Genomic DNA, 20367 nt, shown 5'->3' on the forward strand with positions numbered 1-20367 from the left:
CAAAATCAACAAGCTAGACAAACCCTAAAAATCCTAGAAAAAAAAAAGAAGCAGACATACCAAAAAGGAGTAGACAGCAAATAATCAAACTCAGGGCTGTAATCAATCAATTAGAAACAAATAAAACATTTCAAAGAATCAATGAAACCAAGAGCTGGTTCTTTGAGAAAATCAACAAGATAGACAAAACCTTAGCCAAGCTAACTAAAAGGCAGAGAGACACCATCCAATTCAACAAAATCAGAAATAAAAAGGGGGACATAACTACAGACACTGTGGAAATCCAAACAATCATTAGGACTTACTACAAAAGTCTATATGCCACAAAATTTGAAAATCTAAATGAAACAGACAATTTTCTTGATCAATTCCACTTACCAAAGCTGAGTCAAGACCAGGTAAATCAATTAAATAGTCCTGTATCTCCTAAGGAAATAGAAGCGGTCATCAAAAGTCTCCCATCCAAAAAAGCCCAGGACCAGATGGTTTCAGCACAGAATTCTATCAAACCTTCAAAGAAGAGCTAACTCCAGTTCTCTTCAAACTATTCCACAAAATAGAAACAGAAGAAACATTACCAAACTCATTCTATGAAGCCACAGTCACCTTGTTAATTAAACCTCAAAAAGACCCAACAAAGAAAGAGAATTTCAGGCCAATCTCCCTTATGAACATTCATGCAAAAATACTCAACAAAATACTTGCAAACTGAATACAAGAACACATGAAAGATATCATCCACAATGACCAAGTAGGCTTCATCCTAGGTATGCAGGAGTGGTTCAGTAAACGGAAATCCATCAATATGATCCACCATCTTAACAAACTAAAAGAAAAAAAACACATGATAATCTCCCTAGATGGTGAAAAAGCATTTGACAAAATCCAACATCCATTTCTGTTTAAAGTATTGGAGAGATCAGGGATGCAAGGCACATATCTAAACATAGTAAAGGCGATATACAGCAAGCCTATAGCCAACATCAAACTGAACTGAGGGAAACTTAATCCACTGAAATCAGGGAGAAGGCAAGGCTGCCCACTCTCTCCATATCTCTTTAACATAGTTCTGGAAGTCCTTGCTAGAGCAATAAGACAGTTGAAGGAGATCAAGGGGATACAGATGGGAAAGGAAGAAGTCAAATTATCATTGTTTGCAGATGATATGAGAGTATACATGAGTTACTCAAAAAACTCTACCAGGGAATTCTTACAGTTGATAAACACCTTCAGCAAAGTGACCAGATACAAAATTAACTCAAAAAAACAGTAGCACTCCTGTATACAAAAGACAAAAGGGCTCAGAAAGAAGTTAGGGAATCAACACCCTTCACAATTGCCACAAATGACATAATGTACCTTGGTGTGAACCTAACCAAGCAAGTCAAAGACTTGAATGAAAAAAATTTCCAGTCTCTGAAGAAAGAATTAGAAGAAGATATGAGAAGATGGAAATATTTCCCATGCTCATGGCTTGGCAGGATTAAAATAGTAAAAAGGCCATCTTACCAAAAGCAATCTACAGATTCAATGCAATTCCCATCAAATTACCAACACAATTCTTTACAGACCTGGAAAGAAAAATAAGAAAAATTCTCAACTTTATATGGAATAACAAGAAACCCAGAATTGCTAAAACAATCCTCTACAATAAAAGATTTTCTGGAGGTATCTCCATCCCTGATCTTAAGCTGTACTATAGAGCAACATTAATAAAATCTGTATGGTACTCGCATAGAAACAGAATGGTGGACCAATGGAACCGAACAGAGGATCCAGAAATAAACCCACACACTTATGGACACCTGATCTTTGACAAAGATGCCAAAAGCATACAATGGAAAAAAGACAGCATCTTCAACAAATGGTGCTGGTCTAACTGGATGTCTACATGTAGAAAAATGCAAATAGATCCATACTTATCACCCTGCACAAAACTAAAGTCCAAGTGCATCAAAGACCTCAACATAAAACCAGACAAATTAAATCAGTTAGAAGAAAAAGTGGGGAAGATCCTAGAACTCATTGGTACAGGAGACAACCCCCTGAACAGAACACCAACAGCAGAGGCTCTAAGATCAACAATCAATAAATGGGACCTCATGAAACTGAAAAGCTTCTGTAAAGCAAAGGACACCGTCATCAAAACAAAACGACTGCCTACAGATTGGGAAAGAATCTTCACCAACCCTCTATCTGACAGAGGGCTACTATCCAGTATATATAAAGAACTAAAGAAATTGAAAAGCAACAAATCAAGTAATCCACTTAAAAAATGGGGAACAGAGCTATACAGAGAATTCTTGATAGAGGAATATTGAATGGCAGAGAAACACTTAAAGAAATGCTCAACCTCATAAGCCATCAGGGAAATGCAAATCAAAACGACCCTGAGATTTCACCTCACAGCCATCAGAATAGCCAAGATCAAAACCTCAAGTGACAACACATGCAGCAGAACATAAATCTCTCCCCACTTTCTCACTATGAATACAATGTGATTGATCACCTCTTATCCCTGGCAGCATCCGGCCTGTACACAGAGTGTTCTCATTGGTGGTATGTCCACACAAGCCCTTACTTCCATACATTGTTTTCCTCAGTTATTCACATCAATGTGAAGATTACAATACAATAAGCGAAGCTGATGAGATAAAATAGCAGAGACAGCATGTGGAGAATGAAACATATAGATAGATAGCAATTTATTTCAATCTTTAGCTATAGAAATGATTTTCAGGCAGGATATTAGTCATAAGATATATAGGGTGGGATATCAGTAAGAAAAGAAAACATTCTATAACATCAGCCATCAATTTCTTCAGGACATTGACACTGTACAGCGTTAAGTTCACAGTGCCCAGAGCATCTGTGGTAGTAGCTTATCAATCTGTTTCTTGACATGTGTTTAGATGTGCATGTATACCTACATTTCCTGGTCATTTAGTAGAGTATGATAAGCTGACAGAGGGTTGGTATCAGTTAAGTGGGTTCTGATCGGATTCTCAGTAAGTTGACATAGTGATATGATGGTTCTTCTCTGCCGCCTACAACTGGACATCTTTTCTTGTAGACAGGCTTTCTAGCTGATATGTCATAGTCTTTACTAATTGCTACTTTACTGAACTAAATAAAGCTATTAAAGATCTAATGTATTCTTTGTTGTGTCAAAATTTAATTTAAACCATTCAGAATGCTCAACTTTCTTAAGATCAATAATGTGGAAAATGATTTTTATATTCTCAAACACACGATCTTTTCCATATTCTCCAGAAGTAGGACACTGATCATATTCCATTTATGGGAAAACAACAACAACAACAAAAAAAACAAAACACAAAAAACAAACAAAAAAGCAGACAGGGGAGCAGGAGGGGGAAGGAGGAGAAAGGAGAAAGGAAGGAAGAAATAGACAAAACCAAATGATATCTTTGTGAACTGTACCAGGAATGTAGATGTCTCTAATCTGTATTTAGAGTTTTGTGGTACTTCTAAGTACATGGAACAGAGTTCATTTGAGATGTAGTCATTTGCATATAAATTTGCATAGAACCAGGAAAAAAAAAAATAAAGGTTGCTTTGCAATTGTAGAACACTGATCTGTTTATTTTTAAGAAGGGATACCTATTTAGAAAAAAGAACAACTTGTTATTCCATGCCCAAGTCTCAAATCACATTAGCATTGACAAATAAAGACAGGGCTAAGTGAGAACAACAGGTTAAAGCTGTTAAGCCCTGATTTTGCCCAATTATGTTGACTTAAGAGGATAGCAAAACCACTAGGGTCATTGCAAAGGGACTGCTAAGAGTATTTCAAGCTAGGTATCCATTTTGCTTGAAGAACTTAAAAAACATCAGTCATTTCTCTTCTCTCCCTGTTATCTCTGTCCGTCAGTCCCTCCCTTCCTCTCTCTGCCCCCTCTTTTCTTCTTTTCTCCCTCCCTCTCCTCCTTTTTCTTCTCTCTTCCTTTCTTCTTTCTTGCCTCCTTCCCTGTTCTTCCTTCTTCCTTTCCCTTTGTCCACAAACATCTAGAAAGACAAAAATGAAAAGAAGTATTTTAGTTTATCTGGAGACCGATCACAAGATGGTGAGGCAAAGAATATACACTGAACACACAGGGTACTAGGTTTCTCAAAGCCACAGAAAAGATCACAAATGTGAAATGGAGGAATGGAGAAACAAATGGATACGTTATATTGAATAAAAATTAGAAATATATATGATATATATAAATTAATATATATTAATAAATACATTTATCAGTAGATAAACACACACATATATATATATATTAAACACAAAAATTTTATGTGTGAATTTCCTAGATTGACCACTTACTATGTTATAAATTGGTCAAATAATATAACTATGGGGCCATTTTAAAAACATACATAAATGCTAGCCTAAAGAAGTCTCCCTTTACTCTCTGGAAAGTTTTCCTCATGAATTAATGCTGACATTTAAATACAACTTATTAAAATATGAGTACATACATGTATGATGTGTAAATCTATATAGAGTCACAAGTGTGGAGTAGAGAGCTATTAATAACAATAATGTAATGGGAAGAGGGACTGCCTCTGACATTGATCTGCTCTTTGTCACCTCACCCTGAGGGGGGAGCAGCCTTACCAGGTCACAGAGGAAGACAATGCAGCCACTCCTGATGAGACCTGATAGACTAGGATTAGAAGGAAGGAGAAAAAGACCTCCCCTATGGGGAGGGGCATGAGTGGAGAAGAGGGAAGGAAGGTGGGATTGGGAGGGGAGGAGGGAGGGGTTTATGGGGGGATACAAAGTAAATAAAGTGTAATTAATAAAAATAAAAATTAAAAAATATTTAAAAAAATGTAACAATAATGTATATAGTGTAGATGATGAAATTGGAAAATCACTTTTTGTAAGCAAAGAAAATTAGTGGATGTTAATTAGGAGGCTGTTTATATGATCCCTCCCATCAATACAATTGACAAAATATGCTTTACAGCAAGTTAGCAGGCCTCAATTCAAAACACAACCAAGTAAGCTGGAGAGATGGCTCAGCTGTTAAAGGCTAGGCTCATAACTAGAACATCAAAATCTCATCCCAATAACCAAACCTATCATTACCAAAGAGAAAGTCCCACTAGTGACATTTTTAGCAAAATAAACAACTCAAACACAGTCATAAGAAAGAATCAGATTTAAGCACATTCTATGAAACATCTAGAAAATGCTTCAAAATATTAAAGCTGAAAAAGATATAACTCTCTTATTTGTCCAGACTTAAGAAAACTAAACACATACAAAACCCAAGTATACCATAGCTCTCTGGATTAAATTGTGGCTGTTATTGCTGTTTCTATTTTTTTTAGAGAATGATGAATGCATGTATCACACATTTGTTTATGCATGTTTGTGGAAACTAAAGGTCTGTTTCAAGTGTTTTCCTCTGTTACCCTTCATCTGCATATTTTCAGACAGGATCTCTCACTGAATTCGGAGTTCCCTGATTCAGCAAAACTAGCTGTAGATTTTCATGTCTCTGCCTCTCAGTGCTAAGATGTCAACTTCATGCCACCATGCCTGGCCTTCACATGAGTACATGCATTACATTGAGATTTAGAAACCTTTTGTGAGATAATTAGAGAAATGTTTGCCACTGTTTTCGACCGATATTTAATAATTTGTACTTGCATGATGCATTTCTCTAAATACATGTCAACATCACAACAATGAGTAATCTTACTGTCATTTAGTTTTGCTGATGCCCAGAAATGTACATTAAGGTTTATTCTTCCCTCTGCATTTGGAATCTCCTGAGATGAAGGGATGTGCGCTCCTTCATGCACACACCTCTTCTCTTTGCCTTGACTAACATCTGGTTTAATGGAAGAATCATTCTCTGGCCTTTAACTGGAGCTGAATTATATAACATTTTTAAAATTCTTCAGATCATTCAAGCTTTGAAAACTTCAGAGGTTGATACATTTATGGGTGCTCAAAGACAAATGTGAGAAATATATTAATGTTGCCTGGCTCTTTGACCTCGCCCCACCTCCAAGGGAGGAGCAGCCTTGCTAGGCCACAGAGGAGGACATTGCAGCCAGTCCTCAAGATACCTGATAAGCTAGGGACAGATGAAAGGGGAGGAGGACCTCCCCTATCAGTGGACTTGGAAAGGGGAAGGGAGGAGATGAGGGAGGGAGGGTAGTATTGGGAAGGTAAGAGGGAGGGAGCTATGGCTGGGATACAAAGTAAATAATCTGTGATTCATATAAAAAATTATAAAAAATAAAAATTGATTAACAAGTAAAAAATTAATAAAACCTTTTTTTGTTTAAAAAAATATCTTCAGTTCTGAAATATATTGGGATGATGCTGGTATACCCATTTCCTGCAAGGCATCACTGCTCTTGTTTGAAGGCATTTGCTGAATCAGTGTCACATACTCCCATTTGTCACAAGTCGGTCCTGCTGTGCTTTTGTTTGTTTGTTTGTAACAGTAAATACCTTGACTTAAATCCCTTTCTAGGCTATTAATGTCCTCAACACAATATTGTAAAATTGACTTATAATTGGAGGAAGAGATTTTAAATATAATACAGAGAAATTAGTACTTAAGTATCCATTTGTCTCTGGCCATTTTGCTATCAGTTCTCCCTTTATCTAAGGTAATTCCCACAAGTACTTTTGTACCCATTTTATAAGACAAATTGCCCAAGATGACACCGCAGGTGTGTGACAGAGTTCAGACTTAAAACAAGATCTGTCTGAATCCCAGATCTCTGTGACTGTGACAGTGAGCTCTGTTGACCCTCTTCCTTCGTTTTGCTTTGGGGGTGACCAGTGCTAGCAGCTATGATTTTTGAGGAAGGGATAAAGTGTGAGCCAAAGAAGACAGCCCTCTCACCACTCTCCTTTCTCCTGCATGTTATTCCACTCCACCTCTCAGAGCATTTGGCCCTCTAGAGTTTTCATCCAACTATACATTCTGTTGGGTCATGTTTTTAAGTGAAATAATTCTTCAGACTGCGTTGTGGGTGTTTATTTAAACAAAACTATATAAGCTACCCAGAAAAATGCAGAAATCATCTCTCCCAGGTTTGTATAATGATCGAAAGGGAGAATTCAGTATAACATGGCCTTGAAGGAGTCACTGAATGCATTTGTCAAACTGTCAAGGCAAATAAGCTGCAGGATTCAAGTATGAAAATCATATTTTCACAGCCCTGCCCTTGAGATGTATATATATATATACATATTTTCTTCACTTTTCATGGTTTAACGAAGGCTATATGCTATAAAGCAATTACATTATAATGAAGAAAAACAAGATAACCAAGAGCATCCAACGTATGCAGTATATTTTAAGATAATTATAGCTAATCATTTTCTTACTGATGTAAAGTCATTTCAGTTCAATACCATTTAACTAAAGCAATCAAGTAGTCACTATGCAAACAGCCTTGTTTTTGAAGCACCATTTAAATACATTTATGACATACCAGCAGTCATTTTGTATCTGTATACCAAAACAATAATGACCTTTTTACAGACAACTTCCAAATTACTGTGAAACTATAGCGGGGTTTTTTTCCCCAGTTAAACTAATGAAAAACTACAATTGTTCATGTAATGATGATGTTGTGCACGTCTTTTGTTCTGCTATAGATAAAATAATGAATATCCTTAAATCACCAAAGCAGAAAAATAGCTTCCTATTTTTCTTTTTGTTACTATAATAAAATATCAGAGACATCATAAATTCATAAAGAAATTATTTCAGTGAAAGTTGATAGTTTTGGACACTGAGAGCCCAATGTTATTGGTTTTGTCTTTGGTGAGGAACTCCCAATAGATTGCAATGGAAGGATTACAGAAATTAGGAAACAGGGCTGCAAACAGACTGGTTGGAGCCAAGGTTTTATAATAACTACACTGAACAGCAATCACTTCCAAAGGCAGTTCTCCAAAAACCTAGCGTGTCCTACTAGAGCCGACTAAGCCCACCTCCTCAGATCCACTCTAGTGTGGACTAAGCTCAACTCATGGTCTCTTGCAGAAAGGAAACATATCTAAACCCCAAGAACTCAGTTTACTACGTTGAACAATTCATGTTAGATAAATATTTCATATTTTAATAACTTCGGATAAGATATTGTTATGTGTAATGACTGTGGTTATTATTTACTAGGTGATGTAACAACAGAAGCTTTTTGTTGTTAACAGCTTATCCCGTAGTCAGAGAGCTAGAAACGGACATAGATTTTTTTTATAAGTAAGTAGCTACAAAATTAACTATTGAAAATTAAAATTTACAACTGATAATTCTGAAATAAGCATTTTTTACAAATCCAAAATTCCATTATCAAACTATATTTCTTTGATGCTAAGAGCCATTTTGCCAAACTATTCATTTTAGACATAGAAAACAAAACCAGAAATAATAAATACTATCAATAATATTAATACAGAAACACTCCAAGAAAAAAATATCTAAGAACATTAAAGTTGAAGCTTTAATGGCTGGTTTTTAAATTTACTTGCTCATAGGATAAGAAAATAGCAGAACTGTCAGAGATGAAGGCCAGGAGGAAACTGAAGCATGACTTTTCATGAAGACAATATGTGAGCTCTAGCCCATTGCTTAAAGTTACCAGATTTGTTTCCTCACATAGAAAATGAGAGAGCATGGCCAGAAGAATAACCAACAGTTGTGTTGCTATGGCAACTAAAAGGAGGCTCTTCATATTGGAGTGTTGGAGCCTCAGTTATGCAGACATTCTTCAATCTCAATTTTAGTACCTTCAGAGATCATCTAGCAGAACAAACTAACAACAAAACTTATCCTATTTTATCTCAGCAGTGTGGTGAAGATAAATGCTTGCTCTCTGTTCTCCCCGCTGTTGGTGGGAGCCTGGTTGTTTTGTGTCAACTTGACACATGCTAGTGTTATCTAGGAAGGGAAGCTTTCAATTGAGAAACCGCCTCCATCCCGATTTTCTATAGCCAAGACTGTAGGAAAATTTCTGGATAAATGATCAATGTAGGAGGGTAAGCTCACTGTTGGTAGTCCCATCACTGTGCACATGAATTTTAGGGTATAGGAATGCAAATAAGTAGATCACATAAGAGTATTTCAGTAGTCGGTGCCCCTCTATGCTTTTGTTTCAGTTCCTAACTCATGGTTCCTACCTTGAGCTCATGTCCTTACTCTCCTTGATGATGGCGTGTGACCCGAGAGTTGTAAGAGGAAATAAACCGTTTCCTCCCCAAGTGGCTTTTGGTCATGATGTTTTATCACATTAACAAAAGCTCTAAGACAAGCATAGTCCTATCCTGTGGAATTTGCTTTTTTTCTTACTTGTAAGTTATTTTACCATGGTTGATATCCAACTGCCAAACATGCTGTGAAGTGACTTGTACAGTTCATGAACACTTAGCAGTAGGCTTTGCAAACAGATACTAGCCACACCCATGGTCCACAGATTTTCTCTTATTTTTCTATTATATTTAATAATATACTCAAGTATGATATATATATCATATTCATATTATTTATAATATATTATTTATAAATATATTATAAATAAACATTATTTATAATATATTTCTATAATACATATTATATTGCATATCGTATATCGTATATCATATATCATATTTATATATGAAATATATATGAAAGAAATTTATTCCATATATATATATATATATATTATGAAAGTGTTTCTTTTAAGTTGAAACATTCCCTCCTGGAGAGCCATGGCTAATAAAACTTGGGAAGCTGATAAGCTTTAGGAGGCCCAGGAAGTTCAAGCAACAGTTACAAATCCACACAAAAGTTCACCAAGTTCAGCTAACCAATAACTGTTGCCAAGAGAGAGAAGTCTGTTATCTCCATGCTGTGGTGAGCTTCTTTCGGTCACTCGTGCTACTCTAAATAATGAAAATAAAGACTGATATGACAAACTAGTCTTAGATAGTGTAATTTCTTTGGTCTGTCACTGATTCCTCAGTTGGGTTGAACAAGTATTTGCTATTACTGCCCAAGGAAAGGTGGCATAAAAGCATAGAATCTGGAAGCTGCAGCTAATCTTATAATGGGCATTGTCATTATGCAGTGAAAGCAGACCTGAGTCAAAGCACAGCTCCTTTCTTGTACTGTACAGGAGAGCAGAGGAAGTTCTGCTCTTAGAAACACTTTATTGTAAGTTATGTATGCAGAGTTGGCTTCTTCACTCTCATGAATGGGCCATAGCAGTGCGCACAGTTTTCCTATAGAGTACTTATTTCATCTTGACCACATAAGACCACTGCTCAATTAATTTGATAGCATAAGAAAATGTTATCTCTTAGGAGATGTTTCTTCAACAAATGATTCTTTAAAAATTGAATGTCCACATTTGAAAATTAAAGTTGAACCTTGCAATAGCAACATGTATTTACTCAAAATGTAATATCTGAAATGATTAAACTTTTAGAGACACTCATAGGAATAAATCTTGGCTTTCATTTTCTCATATATGACATAAAAAAGCACATGACAAACTACAAAGATTTTTAAGATTAAAATTTTATAGTTTTTAAAACAAAAGACCATGCTGAAGGAATAAAAAGGCAACCACAAAATGGCAAAAAAAAATGTAAAACATAGATGAAAAGAGTTTAGTATCAAGATTTCAAAAATCAGTTAAACTCAATGATATATAAAGACTTTAAAGATAGGCAAATAAATTGGGTAGACATTTCTTTGGAAAAGAAAAAGCTACATAAGAGTGCTAGCAATATGGTTCAGTAGGAAAACAGACTTACTGCTAAGCCTGATAACCTGAGTTTGATCCCCAGGACCCACACACTAGAGAGAAGGAACACATTCCTCAAAGTCACCTCCTGACCTTTACAACGTGTCATGCATGTGCCTTTCAACAAAATAAATGAACAAATGATTTTAAAAAGCTGTATGATCACAACTAGGAATGTGAAAAAATGCCTTATGTCGTAGATTTGAGAAACAAAAACTAAAATCAATAGATGATACATTATTACTAACTAGAATGGCTTCAGTACTTTTAGGAGAAAAAAATGATAAAGATGACCAGAAAAAGAAAGCGATGAGAATACCATTTCACTGCTGTGAATATTAGAAGATGTTTTTAGTCATCATGGAAATAGCTCATTGGGTCCTTGAACAATTAATTATAAAAGAAACAGGTGATCATCAACACCATCCCTAAAAGCACAATATTAAAAGAATTGAAAACAAGAACTAGTAAAACCATGTATGTACCATGCCCCAAGGCAAGTTCACAACCGCCATTGTGAAGCAATCGCTCATTGAAAGATGAATGGGCAAAGAAAAGGTGGCACTCAGAAATGAAGAAACTCTTCAGCCACAGAAGAAAGATGTTTCCTTCTCTTCCGAGAGAGAGGGAGAGAGAGAGAGAGAGAGAGAGAGAGACTTGAAATAATATTCAAAGAGAAATAATACAGATACAGAAAGATAAAAACCTATATGACTAACTTGTATTAACTATCTATAATACCTAACAAAAAATAAAGTAGATTATAGGTTGTCAGAAGCTGGATAGAGGGAAGAATTGGGAGTTACTGCCAATAAACATCATGGTTTTGTTCATAGTTGAAAATATTTGGTAATAACAGTAATTATCCATCATTGCCAGTATAATTGATAACACTAAATTCTGCACTTTTAAATAGTTAAATTGCAAATATATTCACTTCAATTATAACCATAAAAGAAACATAGCTTTTTCAGTCAAAAGTGGAATCCTGAACTCACATTTCAGTTCTGTTCTCTCTGAACCTCAACTAAAATGGTAGTAAAGAGCTTACTTACAGAATGTAAATTTAAATGAGCAAAGGCAGAGTGAGCAACAGCAACAGAATACTGAGTAGGTTTATTTGAACGGTTACTAGAAAAAAATAAATCACAGTGGGATCTATTTTCCTGTCAAGAAATTGAATGCAAAAGAAGAAAGAAAAGAAAAATTGTTTAGAATCAAAGTTTGAGCTGGGCGCTGGTTGCACACACCTTTAATCTCAGCACTCAGGAGGCAGAGCCAGGTCAGTCTCTGCACCAGCCTGGTCTACAGAGCAAGTTCCAGGACAAACAAGGTTACATGGAGAAACTGTATCTCTAAACATTAAATTAAATTGAAAAAATAGAATCAAAGTCTGGAACATTAACTGTACATTAAGTCCGCTTTATATCTTTACTTAGTACATTTCATTTGACTCCTCAAATTAGAGGTCAGCAATCTATATTTACTCAAGATTCTGTAAGGTTTAAGCAATGTATCTGTTTTGACATTGACCCTGAAAGTTGACAAATGTTTCTTCAGAATTAGGACTTTCATCTTAGACATATCTGGACCTGAACATTTGTTTAGGGTGAGAATATACAAAGTAGGGAGAATAGATAGATAGATGATAGATAGATAGATAGATGGATAGATAGATAGATAGATAGATAGATAGATAGATAGATAGATAGATAGATAGATAAAACAAAAAAGATAACCCATGGAGAATTACAGTTCACTACCTTGTGAGACAGCCAACTCATTGGATCTTTGTTTGATCTTTAATTAAAACTGTTTACCTGAGGACCTTGTTGCTTTTATTTTTGTATCATTCATTCACTAAGTGTTTTTGAGTTTCGTTCTTAGCCCTATTGTGATGTGTTTAGACAGAACGTTAAATGAGCGATCATACTCCTAAGGAGTTTACATGTTCTTTACGGAAATTATTTCTCTTAGTCAAGTATGGTGCAATACAAGTTGAAAGCGTTTTAAGTCAAAAAGCTCAAATGGCTTGTAGATGTTGAAAGAACTATTTTCCAGGAAGAATTAGGGAAGATTTGTAGATATGAGGTGGCATTTGAGAGAGGCTTTGCATGAATTGTGAGAACCTAGCTACACAATCATCTTCAGACACTGTGCCTGTGCTCCACTTTGTAGCATTAAAAACTGTGGCTCTGTAGGGTGGAATTCTACAATGCCTTGAGCATACTCTTACGTGGCAATGTTTGGGCATAATTTTAGTAGGTCATCTTCTAGCCCTACAATTTCTTATTACTCATGACTTTCTCCACCAAATAAAACCATATACTTCATTTGAAAGATTATCTTCATTGAATGTGGAAACAGATTTTGTGAATTAATCAATGTTTAATGACAATCGAAGACCTTTATCTCTGTACACCATGAAGAATCTCCCGGGCATTTCTGGCATTAGGGAAAGACCAAAGAGACCAGGGAGCCAGAGGGCAGGTTTGGTAACAGGCCTGTTCAGTACTCAACAGAAGGCCCACAAAATGAAATACTGAGAAATCATTAGAATAAAAAATTTTACAAAGTTATAAAAATATTTTAGTAGATAAGTTAGACATTAAAGAGCCAAAGGCTTCTACAGTGATACTTTGTAAATTATCTTTATGGAGAAAGAGAAACTAGGATTTTAACACTTGTATTCCTAAGACTAAGAAAGTTCTCCCTCAATTTACCTTTTACCTTATGATTCTGTACTCTTCCATAATTTTAGGAAAACATTTTGTTTAATAAGAATACACATTTCTTTTTAAAATGGACTTTTTTCATACAATATATTTTGATTATAGTTTCTCTTCTCTCAGGTCCTCCCAGATCCTTCTTACTTCCCTGACAACTCAAATCCACACCCTTTCTTTCTCTCTCTCTCATTATAAAACAAATAAGCATATATTAATAATAATTAAATAAATAACCAGAGTAGGACAATACAAACAAACAAAAAAGGAAAAAGGAAGAGCCAAAGAAAAAGCATAAGAAACACATATAGATGCTAAGACACATGTATTCACATATGCAAAACCCTGTTAAAATATAATCAGAAAATGCACTAAGATGTAAAATGTAAAAGATCTTTAAGGAATAAAAAAGAATATAATTTTAAAAAGTTGAACTATAAAGAACCTTCCTTCAAAGGACAACATAATTCAGTAAATTCTGAATGTCTTTTCTGTTGTTTGGCTGTATTAGAAGTAAAAAGGTTATTAAAAAGGGAAATCTGTTGATAAGTTCTTTTATAGTCTTCGGCCAGCTTAAGGAAGGTCTGCACAGGATAGGCTAGCAAGGGAAAATGAAAAGGACAAAGAACCTCCAGCAGTAGAGTCAGTCACTTTCACAGTATTTTGATTCAGCAGACAAAAGAAAAAAATAGAAATTATTTCTAAAACGCATAAACTTTTTCATACTGAATATTAGAAAAAAATACCAACATTAGAAAAAAAACAGGGAACAAATAAGCTTTGTTGTGAACATTGGAAGTATGTGCTAAATATCTTGTTAGATAAAACTCTTAAGCCAGTGTAAATGCAACTTTTCTATGAATATAGTGATAAGAACATTTAATACAGATATGTAAACTGAACTGTGGAGAGGGGAAAAAAGTATATGAAGGTAGAGCAAAGTTTAGAAAATGAAGTAGTCATTTATAAAAGGTTTTACACAAACATAGGTCATAAAGTTTTGTGAGGACCATTTGAAGCCCTCATTGCTACTAAATATGAAGAACTTGAGGGATCAAGTAAAGCGATTGTGTATCATTCTCTAACTGGCCTTGGTGGCCCAGGAATTTTAATTCAAATAATGATACAGAAGTAGTTCAATTTCAGGTCCGTGATAGAGAGGCAGAGGAAAGCTCAGTGAGGAAAAGGTGGAAAGCCAAGTCAAGGTGAAGTTCATGGACAATAAGGATGGGATGAGCGTGGAGGCTTTGGTTAGGAAACAGGAATTCTGCAGTAGCGGCCCTCTAGGGAGCCATTCAGAGTGGCTAGGATCTAGATTCACAAGAGTAGAAAATTCCATGGAGATGTTAGGTCAGAGTCCTAAGTCTGTTGTTTGTGTCTAATCGCTAGCATGCTATTTAACTGTAGGTTAAAGCAAATAGGAAACAGTATCATAGTCAGGGACTTGAGTGTGAGAGAGAAGTCTAACAATATGCTTGCAAAGTGAAGGGCCAGATCTGAGACAAAGGCTGAAGGGCGGGTTTGCCATGGAGAGGTGGGAAGACAGGAACTCTCCAGGGACATCCCACTCCTCCTCAAAGCAATCTCACTCTGCATGTCTTTATACGTGAGGCCTGTCTCATTCTGTGCTGCACACAGGCACATCTCTGACCTCTTCAAATATAAATATATTGTTATGCCAACATGGTTAAAAAATTTGGTGAATTTTTTTAAAGCAAATTCCCTGATGCTGCTACGTAGATGCTACTGATACATGATCAAGGTATGAAGTTTTATTAGAGGCCCAAATCTTCAGCTCCCCTTTCAGCAGTAGATGACTTCTGCTGTCAGAGTTGGTGACTTAAGATATCTCTTCTAGTGAATTTAGTGATTGTTTTCATAAGTCACTATGACCACAGAGAAGAGAATTTCCAGAATAGTTCAGCAGTAACAGAGAGAAGATAGATAAGAGAAACCAGAATAATGCTATCCCAGTTTACATTCCCTAGTCTTTCCCACCCAGAAGATAAATTAAAATCAGCCAAGTGCAATGTAAATTAGCTGATCCCCAGCCAAAGCTTAGATAAGTAAACTATAATAATACATGATTGCCATTTTCAAGACACAGAATTTTGAGTATGTCTGATGGTATGCAGTAAAAGCTACCTTATACAGACAGCATGCAAATAAGTCAATGATAAAACTTACATTCTGAGGAATAAACAATTTTGTTTGGCTGAGACATGACAGATTGTGGGAATCAAAGCTTTAGAAGTTTGTTATTATTTGTGTTAATATCCATCCATGGACATCATCATCAAAACAAAATTTTACCCACTTACTACAGTGGAATAGATAAAAGAAACTCATTGTCAGGCATTATGGTAAATTGCTAATTTCCCAGCACTTGTGAGATAGAGGAAGGAAGCTGAGTTTACAGCCAACTTATGAGATGGTGTCAGAAAGCAGACAGAGAGAACACAAAAGAAAGAAGAGAGAGAAAGAAATGAAAGAGAGAAAAGAATGAACAAATAAATAAAAAGATGAAAGTCAAAGATAAGTTCTCATCCTTGTGTCTAACAACTTATCTGAATCGGGTTTCTTTACATTCCTCATTTCTTACAGACATAAGAACAAGGTGAAATGTCTCCTGGACTCGATTTTCCTTTCCTCCAGTGGTGGATATGACTACCCACTGTACCACTGTTCTCCTGTGAGTCAAGTCTTTGCAGCAGGAGGTTCTTGATTCCCCAGCACTGAAGTCATTTTCCTTCCTTCCCCCAATTCCAAACTCTATCCAGCAATAATGAGCTGAGATGACAGCTCCTATATGAAGCCCTCCATAATACATTACATCAGATTTGTGTTTACTCTTCGACTTGCCTCTAATGCTTCTTTGATCAATGTTTTGAAATGCCATAAATAATTTTGGTTATTTTTCTTATTCACATACTAGCTCTAACCTTAAAACAGATGTGCAAGGATAAAGATGGAGTAGAGATTGAGAGAATGTCCAACCAATGCCTGGCTACACCATGGGAGAGAGCCAGCCTCAGACACTGTTAACAACACTCTGCTATGCTTGCAGATGGGAGCTTCGCATAGCCGTTGTCTGAGAGGTTCCATCCAGCCGTTGATTCAAACAGATGCTATGACTCAGGCCAAACATTGGGCAGAGCACAGGGAGCCTTGTGGAAGAGTAGGAGGTAGGATAGAAGGATCTGGAGGGACCAGGAGTTCCACAAGAAGACTAACATATACAACTAACCTGGCCCAGGAGGGCTCATAGAGACTGCAATACCAATCAAGGACCTTGTATGATGTGAACTTAGGCCCCCTACTCATATATATCCGATGGACAGTTTGGTCTTTATATGTGTTCCCTAGTAAGAAGGGAGGGGGCTGTCTCTGATAAGGACTCTCTTGTATGCTTTTCAATCACTTCCCTGGGGCAGGGCTCTCTTGCCAGGCCACCATGGTAGAGAATTCACTCAATCCAGATATGTCTTGGTATGCTGGGATGAGCAGGTGGTGATGGGGCTCCCCTTTTCTGATGAGGAGGGAAGGGGGGATAAGAGGAAGAGGGAAGGAGGGTGGGACCATAAAGAGAAGTGGGGGGTGGCTACAATTGGGATGTAAAGCGAATAAACAAACAAACAGGGTCACTCCATGATGCCCTGGCTGACATGGAGTTCTCTCTGTATCTCAGGCTTGGGATCAAGCTCAGAGTTCTGCTTGCCTCTGTTTCCAGAGTGTTGGGATTAAGACATCCACCACCACCACCAATTCCAGCCAATTGCAAACTCTGTCTGGAGTGTTATAACTATTTCTTAGCTTCTAATTTTGGCAAGAGACATCTAAAGCACTATCTGATGTGTATGGAAGTTTGTGATTCTGCAAATGTCTGTATGTTTATAAATGATAACTAATTAATTTCTTACCTAAAATATGACCTAAAATAAGTTTATAAATGATAACTAATTAATTTCTTACCTAAAATCTTACCTAAAATATGGCAAGAGCTTAAAGGGCAAATACCAATTGTCTACTTGTAGCAAATGAAACACAATTACTAACATTTGCAGATGGACTTTTGGGATTCAACTTCTTTTTATTTGGACACTAGAGGTACATTAGCCCTGGAATTCTACATGTAACTTCTCTATGAACTTGCTAAATCTTATCTGCTTAGCTTAGATCAAAGCAACTTCTATGTACTCTGTTTTCACACTGACTATGGCTATTAGAATGAGTCAGTAATGGAAGAGAAACTGAAGGCTTGTAATTCTAAACAGTTGCCAAGCTGGCTACCATACTTTAGACAGAGATCTGAATTTCCAAGTAATGAAGTTCCTGTTACAATGCTTCATATATACAAATAATAAACATTGATTTTACATTGAAGAGAGAGGAGGAAACAGTTTTTGCACAGGAGTGTTTTATGGTTTAGAGGAGGCTCTGACTTGAGTCATTAAGATAAGAGTACTTGATTTTGAGATTCTTTCTGATTTTCAGAAGTTTCCATTTGCCTGCAAATTTCATGATCTCCTTATTTTTAATTGCTGAGTAGTGTTCCATTGTGTAAATGTACTACAATTTCTGTATCCATTCCACAGCTGAGGGACATCTGTGTTTTTCCAGATTCTGTTTATTACGAACAAAGCTGCTATGAACATGGTTGAGCAATTGTACTTGTTGTATCCTTGAGCATATTTTAGATATATGAACCCCTGCACAGATATAGCCTATGGCAGCTCTGTGTCCAAATGTGTTCCCTAATAATGGGAACAGGGACTGGCTCTGACAGGAACTCAGGCTGACTCTTTGATCACCTCCCCTTGTGGGGGGGGGGAGCAACCTTACAAGACAATTCAGCCAGTCCTGATGATACCTGATAGGCTAGGGTCAGATGGAAGGGAGAAGGACCTCCCCTATCAGTGGACTGGGAAAGGGGAATGGGAGGAGAAGGAGGAAGGATGGGATTAGAAAGGGATGAGGGAGGGGGCTATGGCTGAGATAAACAGTGAACAAATTGTAATTAAAAAAATAAATTAATTTAAAAAATAAAAAAGAATATAATCAATGATTGAGGAAATAAGTTTAACCTGATCTAAGCATTGTACAGTTTATAGTTGTATCAAGATATCACATTAACTCAAATTGTTAACATTTATGATTTAATATACCAATTAAAAGTAAATTTCAATTTTAAAATATCCAAAAAACATTAAAAGATGCCAATAAGTAAGTTTTCTTTCGCTTTAATGGTAAATTTAGACAAATAAAAGAAATAAATGTATATTTGAGTCACAACAATAAGAACGACACACGTATGTCCTCGTTGAAGGTGTGGCTCCACTTGCTAAAGCCTTCTCTTGTGACTTTTCCAGATGTCATTCAAATAACGTTATGCTTTTTAAATCTGTAATAAGTCAAAATTACCATAGTTACAAGGTATTTAATTGAGAAATTAGGGATAGTAACTGCATTTAAGCCTCTTGAACTGTTTCATTACTTATTATGTTAATAAATGACATTTAACTGGAAATATTTTGTTCCTCAGGGTATCCCAACATATATTAAAATATAAACCTACAGTCTTTAAGTTTATATACATGTTAATCTTCCTATTTACCTTCCCTTATAACCAGATTTATCACATTATGAAGAAAACTGACAAAACATTGCCCAGCATTTTCCTAATTTTTAATTGTGTAATTTTCAAAAATTTCCTAAGAGAAGATAGATTTTTGTCTTGGGCTAAAACATTCACCTCAAGGCCTTCACTCCTGTCTAAATTTCAGTTTAATATTTCAGTTATCTTAGGCATTCAACTCAATACCCTAAAATTTTTACATCCAGAATTAGACATTATTTGTAAATATAAATTTATAAATATATAAATTTTCATATGGAAGGGACTGTTGCAGAGACAGAAGTATTCAGTGGAGGGCTGGGATGGTTAGAGTACTCACACGAGGAGATAGAAACAGGCTGTGGATTTTGAATCATCCTCACATGATGCTAGTCTTAGAAGGAAACCATTGAGGCAGGAACTATAAGCTAAACTACTTTTTAAATACTTTTTTTTCTCTCTCCTGTGTGTGTGTGTGTGTGTGTGTGTGTGTGTGTGTGTGTGTGCATGCGTGTGATAGTGTATGTGGAGACCAAAGGACAACTTTGGGTGTTCCTCAGATGCTGTTCACTGTTTTTGTCACTGCTTTATTGTTTTGGGTCTCATATTGGCATGGGTTTCATCAAGCAGCATAAACTGTTGGCTGTTTATTCTTCCTGTGTGGCCTGCGCCGTCATACTCAACTTTTCTACATTGGTTTGGGAATCCAAATTCAGGTTCTCATGTTTGCAAGGCGAGCATTTTGCCAGTTAGGCAATCTGTCCAACCTATCCACACTACTTCTTGTTCACTTCACATTATTCCTCAAAACTACTGGCTGCTTCTCAATGTAAGGTGTGAACTATCAGGAAAGGATTTTGTATGCAAAGCACAGTAACAAAACTTCCTTTAGCTTTGAAATAATTAAACCCAGAGTTCTTTATAGTCAATTGACACTCTTTCAAGAACTGTAACAATGTCAACCCAACATTCCCAGACCAATGAGCACAAAAAGTGTTTTCTACTGTTGAAGTGTCTATGGTTGGATGTTCCATTGTCAACAGTATAAATTTTCTTCCACAGAAATGAAAAAAAATGATGGCTGCATCTATTGGAGTCACACTAAAGGAAGGGAAAGGACTTATACACACTTCCTCTTTCTTTCTCCAGCAGGAACCCATTTAATTTGATTTTGCTTTCCTCTTTTTATCTATGTTGGTTGTAAGGAGAATGGCTCCCATGGGATCATCCATTTGCAAT

This window comes from Psammomys obesus, unplaced genomic scaffold (genome assembly GCF_907164565.1).
Source record: "Psammomys obesus unplaced genomic scaffold, mPsaObe1.curated_primary_1811, whole genome shotgun sequence".
In the NCBI taxonomy this organism is placed as follows: Eukaryota; Metazoa; Chordata; class Mammalia; order Rodentia; family Muridae; genus Psammomys; species Psammomys obesus.